Source organism: Lipotes vexillifer, unplaced genomic scaffold (assembly GCF_000442215.2).
Source record: "Lipotes vexillifer unplaced genomic scaffold, Lipotes_vexillifer_v1.1 scaffold299, whole genome shotgun sequence".
Taxonomy (NCBI): Eukaryota; Metazoa; Chordata; class Mammalia; order Artiodactyla; family Lipotidae; genus Lipotes; species Lipotes vexillifer.
In genome coordinates this window covers 2085574-2093558 of record NW_006784347.1, presented here as the reverse complement: position 1 = coordinate 2093558, position 7985 = coordinate 2085574, and positions in this window count along the sequence as shown.

Here is a 7985-nt window from a genome sequence, read left to right as displayed (position 1 = left end):
AAGTTTTTTTTTTTTTTTTTTTTAATTTATTTTTGGCTGCGTTTGGTCTTAGTTGCTGCCTGTGGGCTTTCTCTAGTTGCGGCGACCGGGGGCCACTCTTCGTTGCGGTGCGCGGGCTTCTCATCGCGGTGGCTTCTCTTCTTGCGGAGCATGGGCTCTAGGCACGCGGGCTCAGCAGTTACGGTGCAGGGGCTTAGTTGCTCTGCGGTATGTGGGATCTTCCCGGATCAGGGCTCAAATCCATGTCCCCTGCATTGGCAGGCGGCTTCCTAACCTCTGCACCACCAGGGAAGTCCTGACCAGTATAAGTCTTAAGAACCTTTTTTTTCTTTCAGCTGCCTGTCTTGTGCCCTAGTACCACTGCCTCCTCTCCTTCCATACTGACAGTTTGAGAGAGAATGTTGGATAGAATAGAAGCTTGGGGGCTAAACAAGCCAATGAATTCCCTCAAAAATGTCCTACTAGCTTTAAGACTATGGGAAATTTACGTAACTTACAGTTTCCTTATCTGTCAACAGGAATGGCATTTAGTTTATTTATATGAAAGTGCCTACCATTGTTTTCTGACACTAAAAATAGGTGTGCAGTAAATGGGCATCTGTATTTTCCTCTCCCAGTCTCAGAAGGGCCTTTTCTGACTACTCTCTAAAACTGCCAGGCTTTATTTTTCTTTATAGCACTTATCACTACCTGACTTTAAGGTAAATATCCAGTGGTGTTCTGGAGCAACTCGAATGGGCAAGCCGTTCTCTTCCCAGCTCTGCATTTAATGATGTAGGTTGGTTACCTGAAGACCATGGTAGAAGTTTTAAAAAAAATTTAACTGAAGTGTAGTTGATTTACAATGTTGTGTTAGTTTCTGGTATACAGCAAAGTGATTCAGTCATATATATATGTATATTCTTTTTCATGTTCTTTCCCATTATTGTTTACTACAGTGGTGGAAGTATTTATATCACTAAAATTGTCAGAGGTTACAAATCAGGGTTTGATTTTGTTTTTCTGAGAACTGGTTGGTAAATATTTACCGGTACACCACTGTATATTTCTATTTGTTTATGTTTATTGTTTTCTCTCTAGAATCTAAGTATCATGAAGGCATGATTTTCATGTGTCTTATTTATTGCTGTCACCTTAACACGTAGAACAATGGCTCACATAGTATGCACTCAATAAATATTTAGTAATTGAGTGAGCTGAGAGTCTGTGAAGAGTGGTGATTTCACACCTTAATTTTCTTTAGGGGACGCATGGCATAACTCCCTCAGAGGACTCTTAGCTTTGTGACACCAACGTCCTTTGACTGCTTTTCATTTTCCTTCTGCTTCTCCATCCCTTGTCCCCAAAGGTAGTGGTGAGGATGAGAATTTGGATCTGTCTAGAGAAGACATTACCACCACCCTCTTCCAGGCAACAAGCTTGGTGCATCAACCCCACCCCTGAAAACCTCTATCAGTGGGAGAGAGTGGAGGAACTATGCTTGTCAGAGACATGCCCTCAACTTATCCCAGCCCCAGACAACTCAAAAGGCCTAAATGGAGATGACCCCAATACCATTTTTCCAAAAAAATGTTTCTTTTACCTCTTCATAAAGTTCCCAGCAATTACTGTTTTATGGGCTAGTTTTAAAAGGTTTCAGAGATTTGTGGGAAGTTCTAATTGACAGGTTTTTATTTTATTTTCATGGTAATATTTTCAGGAATATTTAATTTGTCTGAAGTCAGAGTAATTTAAAGACTTTATGAAAATAGCGTATATATCAGAATTTATCAAACGTAGTTGATTGTCGATCATATTTAAATAAAGCTGTTTTTTAAGTCTTTATAGAAATATTCAATCATAGAAATATTCATATTTAATAATATTAAATATTCATATTTAATATTCATAAAGATTTTTCAGTATCAGTAACCAAATTTCAGTTTCATATTAAATATTCATATTTAATATTCATTAAGATTTTTCAGTATCAGTAACCAAATTTCAGTTTCACGATAGAATGTTACCATTTTCAGGATTTTTTTTTGCCAATTTCTAAATTTGCATATCACTTTAGTATGTTATTTCTAGCAAAATGTATTTGTGATGTGGTTGCTTCTGTTGCTTTACCTGATTTTTAGCATGTTCACTGTTTTTTGTTTGTTTTTTTCTTTTTGGTCCTTTACAAATTCATGTTCCTGGTTAATGCATATCAAATCTGAGGCTAGTTCATAAGCTCTATCATAGTAACCCCTTTAAGCTGCCCTCATTTCTCTTTTGTGGCTTTGAATGGTTTTGCTCATTTATGTTAACTCTTTCTGTAAAGTGCTACCAAATCAACATCCTAATCACTCCTTGTTAGAAATCAAAATTTCTGCACTTATACTTGGCAGGATTTTTTCAGCTGCTTATTTGTTTTTTCAGGTACTGTTGAGTGTCATTTTCTATTTTGTCATATGCTTACATTTTTATTATCCTTTTTCCAGTTCCTCAATGGCATATCAACCTTAAATTTCATTTCTTCAATTAAAATTTTAACCTTCAAAATCTTTAAGGCTGTTAATATAATCCCATGTAATAAAAATAGCTATATCATGTAAAAATAGTTTTTTAAAAGTTCTGGTAATTTTATAAAATGGTCACTTAGTGAATGGAATTTTAGCAAATAAGTTTGCTCCAGCTGTCCCATTTCTTTATGTGAATGGTGCTTTCCTAGAGAAGTGGAGAAGGCATTCCTTCAAATGGATAATTGCTTTGGACCAGGTGGTTCATGATTGTGGGACTGGCTTATAGAGGCAGCAGGTTTGAACCTGACAAAAGCCGGAGAAACCCCAGCTGGAGAGCTGTCCTCTTCTGAAGGTGCATCTCTCATTTGACTGCTTTTTTTACTTGGTTTCTTGGCTCCCCAAATCTGCTGCCTCCCTGATCCCTCAAGACTCTCTTTCTCCCTTACCTGCTCTTTATTCGTGGGGCTGGCAATGCCTAACTCAGCGCAACTTGTTTATAGAGGCTAAATGGCTAGTTAGGATCAGTATAGTCTTAACCAGAATCAGAAGGGCGTATAGATTATGGGTTAAACATCAGGAATTAGTACTAAGGGAATCAACCTTGGCAGCCCATCAGAGTCAAGGTGAGGATAAGATCTGAGCTAGGGAGTAAACAAAGAAAAATCCAGGAATCCAGGTGGAAGGTCACAAGTCAGTACGTTCAAGAGAGTGAGAGTGTAAAGCTCAAGAAAGATTTGGGGGCTTCCCTGGTGGGGCAGTGGTTGAGAGTCCGCCTGCCGATGCAGGGGACGCGGGTTCGTGCCCCGGTCTGGGAAGATCCCACATGCCGCGGAGCGGCTGGGCCCGTGAGCCATGGCCGCTGAGCCCGTGCATCCGGAGCCTGTGCTCCGCAACAGGAGAGGCCACAACAGTGAGAGGCCCGCGTACTGCAAAAAAAAAAAAAAAAAAAAAAAAAAAAAAAAAAAGAAAAAGAAAAAGAAAGATTTGGGAGTCAAAGTTAACTACTATGATTAAACTGGTTTTAACCTTCTGCCCTGATGGGTTAACTCCTGATTGGGACCAACTTGGAACAGAGTTCTAGGGTGAGGAAGCAGAGGTAACTTTTATCAGAGTTATTTCCTGTGCAGGCATTTTTTTGTGCACTGTCCTGGAGTTCACACTGTGGGGGTGCGTGGTTGGAGAGCCCCAAACAAAAGCCACAGCACAATATGATGAGTACTCTTACACAGATTTAGACTGAGTGCTATGGAAAACAGAAAAGAGAACAACAAATTGACAATGGCAGTTGGAGGGTGGGGATAGGAAATCACGGAAAATTCCAGAGGCAGTGGCATTTGAGTTGGCCTTGAAGAATAAACAGACTTTTGCATAGCAGAGAACTGGGGAAGAACACTTACTCATTTAATAAATATGTATTGAGGACTTAACTTTGTGCCAGGTATAGTTCCAGGCAGTGGGGACACAGCAGCGAACAAAGTCCCAGCCTTAAAGGAGCTTACATTCTAGTGACATCATAGGCAGAAGAACCACAGCATGAAAGGTATGTTCAGGGAAGGGCAAGTTCAGTGTGGCTTGATAGTAGAATACATGGGATGGTGGTGGCAAATAAAGCTAGAGAGGTAGGAGGAGGACAGAATAAAGAGCCAACTATGCCATGTTTAGATATAGACTCTTCTGGAAGCCATTGGCTTTTAACATTTTAGAAACCCTTTAGGAACCCTTTCTGCCAAAGAAACCATGCAAGGTCAGTCAACATAAAAAACAAAAAAAAAGTAGAGCTCCTTGTCTGAAGCAGGGATATGGAAGGTGGGGTGCGGGGAGGTCAAGCAAGGGAGGAACTCCTAGTTCTGCCCTCTCACCTCATTCTCAGCTCTCCACAAGAGCTCTGAGAAACCCGAAGGACCACAGTGGGTTTAAAGCCCACTAGTGAAGGTGATGGAGGGCACACAAATATGAGAAAATGGAGAGATGTGATCAGATTTGCTATCTTGAGATAAAATTGGCAGGGGGAATGGGGTAGAATGGCCTATTAGCAGAGAAACCATGGCAGAGGGAGGTTATGGAAGAGGTGCTGAGGTCCTGACCTAAGATGGGTAGGATGGATCCAAGAGAGATTTAGGAGGTAAAACCAATAGAACTTGGTGACTAAGACTGAGCAGGAGTAAGAGGGAAGAGTAAAAGATGATTTCAAGAATGAAGGTCCTCAAGGCTTCCTCTATTCTCTTTGCTTTTGGTTGCAGGCACCCTGGGCATCTGTTTGGGTCACTCCACCTTCTTTGGCTCTCAGCTGCCTACAAGACCAGTTTGAATGTCTCAGCAAGGCAGCGTTGGCCCTTTGCCATGTTTTCATGCCCTTAATCAAGATAGATACAGGGGAGTGGACTGAGAGGGAGGACAATGAGATACTGATTTTGGACAAATGGGTTTAAATGACCTAGGGAGCATCTAGCAGGGAGTTGGAGATATGGATCTGAAGGTCAGGAGAGAGGTGGGAGTTGGAGTTAGAGATTTAGGGTCATCAGAAAATAGACAGTAATTGAAGGGATGGGAGTAGATGAGTATGTCTGGGTAGGTCATGTATACAGAAAAGAGCTAAAGATAGAATGTCAGAGGACAAGCACATTTAGGGACCAGAAGAAGACAGGATAAGTCAGAGATCCCAGGGGAGACCCTTATCTTTCCTCTGTTTTAGTGGTCTGTTTTTCCATTCTACCAGGAGCTCTGGGGCCAAATTCCAGAGCCAGGAGGTCACCTCTGGGAGGGTCTGAGAAGTGACCAAGAAGAGGACTCTGAGACCACAATGCCACATAGGTCTCTGAATGCATCATAACCCTCTACCTTGCATGGGGAGAGAACAAATGGTAGAATCAAGCCCCAGACCTTGGCTCCAGAGAGTACAGGAGTGTCACCTGGGCTGTAGGCCTAAAGCCCACTTCTTGAATCCTGGTATCTGCTCCCACTATTGGAAGTCTGTGCTTCAGGAGTTTTACCTGCTAGACTGTGTTGACTGTGAAAATACGTGTATTGAGAACCGTGACCTCAATTGGGCACACAGAAGAGGAGCTTTCTGACTTACACTTGATAATCCAGCAAAATTGATTCTGATTCTCTTCACCCTGTACTGCTTCATGCCCTTGAGTCTTACACTGTTTTCTTTACCTAACTCATTCATAACCTCTTTTGCATAACCTCCTCTAAGAAGTCTTTACTAATCCCTTTCCCCCACTAAAGGCCTCCTCTGTTTTCTCAGGGTACCTTGTGAATACCTTTATCTTAGCAGTTGTCACATGGAGAAATGATCTATTTATGCATTTATCTTCTTTGCTAGAATATGTCAGGGACTGGCACATGGAAGGTGTTCAATAAAGGCTTCTCAAATGGCAAATACAGCATCTGCTGCTTTACTATGCAGCCCTTCTGCTGCTCTGACTGGGCAGTGCCCCAGGCCTTCCTCCCCACCACATCCACATGGGAGATGGATGCGTCAGCTGCCTGGACGCTCCAGCGGGGACAGACTCCTCGTACATCCCCAGAATGCTGCCATCATGATAAAATTTTCCCACCATGACCTGATGACCACATTGTTTCTCCTGTAATTCCAACCTCCTGAGGGCCCCCACACTGAGGAGTGATCCTTTGCCTGCTTGCTGTAGGGCCATCTTGCTCCAAGGGCCTTTCTCTTGTGAACTCTTTTGGGGCTATTTTGCCCACCAGACAGCTGGGCAAGGAACATTAGAGCCCATGCTGAGGATTATCCCTTTGGCTCTGGTTGTATTAAATACTTTACTATTAAACACTTTATTACATTAAATACTTTAGTTCCATTCAGTCTCTGGGCATCTGTAGATACAACAGGGTCTAGAGGTTATTGGAAAGTCCTTCTTCTGAGACCACAGAAGATCTCAGAATGAAATTCTGAAAAGTGGTCACTGAGCAGAATAAGTATCAAGGGAAGAAGGGAGGAAGAGAAAAAGGCATTACAAGTTGAAATAACAAAGGCATGGGAATGCTGCCTCCATGACTGCAAGTCATGTAATTGGCTGTACCATTAGGTCCTACGAGGGTGGCAGTGGAAATGGCCTCCCCTCCCCACATCTCTATTGTTTCTTCAGTGTTAACCTAGTGCTATCTTTTCACAAGGTTCTGAATTGTCTCAAAGTGAGATATCAGATCCATTTGTCTACTGGGTGACCACCAATCGTATCTCCTTCTTCAAATCAGAGTGCTCCAGGAAACATTTTCTGATTAATCAGGCCCTACCAATCAACCTCCCTCTGAGTCCCTGTGGCACTTGCTTTTCAGTTTGAACAGTTTCTTTGCAAGTAATAACAGACCAGAGGTAATAGAGAAATAACAGTTACCAATAAGAAGTCATATATAGTGGGTAAGTGCTTGGATTGTGGATTCTCAAGCCAGATCAGAACCAGGTTTGAATCCCAGCACCATCATAGTAAGAGCAGGCGAGTAACTGAATCTCTCTGCCTTGATTTCTAAAATAGAGGTAAAAGTAGTATTTACCTATATGCATTGGGAGGATTAAATGAGATAATATGTGTAGTAAATGCTTAATAAATGTTAGCTCTTCTCTGCCTGCTGTCTAGGAAATCTTCTTTAACCTCTACCATGTCTTAGGTATCTGTTTTCCCCCTAACACCTTGAGGATATTATTTCATTGCAGTTAGCTCATTGCTAACATTGTTTATCATTTTATCTCACTACACTTAAAGATCATTCATTTGTTTACACATACAAGGAGGGTTGTGTCAGAATTACCTGGGAGGTCTTTTTAAATGCAACACTGGGAGCCAATGGTGTGTGTGTGTGTGTGTGTGTGTGTCTGTCTGTGTGTATGTATGTATGTATGTAGGGGGGTGGTTTGGCAGGGATATTTTGGAATAGCTCCCCAGGAGATTCACACTTACTACTTCCTCTGGAACTACTGTTGCTCTAGCAGCTTGAAAGTCCTGAAATGGACATTAACTGCATTGTCAAGAATTCTTTACCCACTTTGTAGTGGTGGGGAGGGGCCTTGATTCAATGACTGGAACAATTCCAGTGGTCTGTTTTCAGACTGGCAGGTAACCCACTTTTAGGGAGAAAGAGGAGAGGGATCTCTGAGAAGACCAAGAGGCAGGAAAGCAGCAGCAGCAGCAATAGCAGGGTTTATCACTGGAGGATAAAGATACCAGGAAGTACAGGTGAGCAGAACTAACTAAAAATGGTTGCACTGTAAACAGGATCTGGGGTGCTATGGTGCAAGACTTGGTTGGGGGTGAAAACATAAAGCAGAGAATTTGTATAACGAAGAGGTCAATCTTGGATAGTCAAAAGTGTAGTCTGAGTAACAAGAGTATTGCTTGGGAGCTCGTTAGGAATGCAGAATCTTGATCCCTACCGCAGAACCCAGGCCTACTGGATCATAATCTGCATTTTAAACAAAAGTCCCAGGTGTTTCTTATGCTCCTTAGAGTTGACGAAGCACAGAACACCTGGCACAGC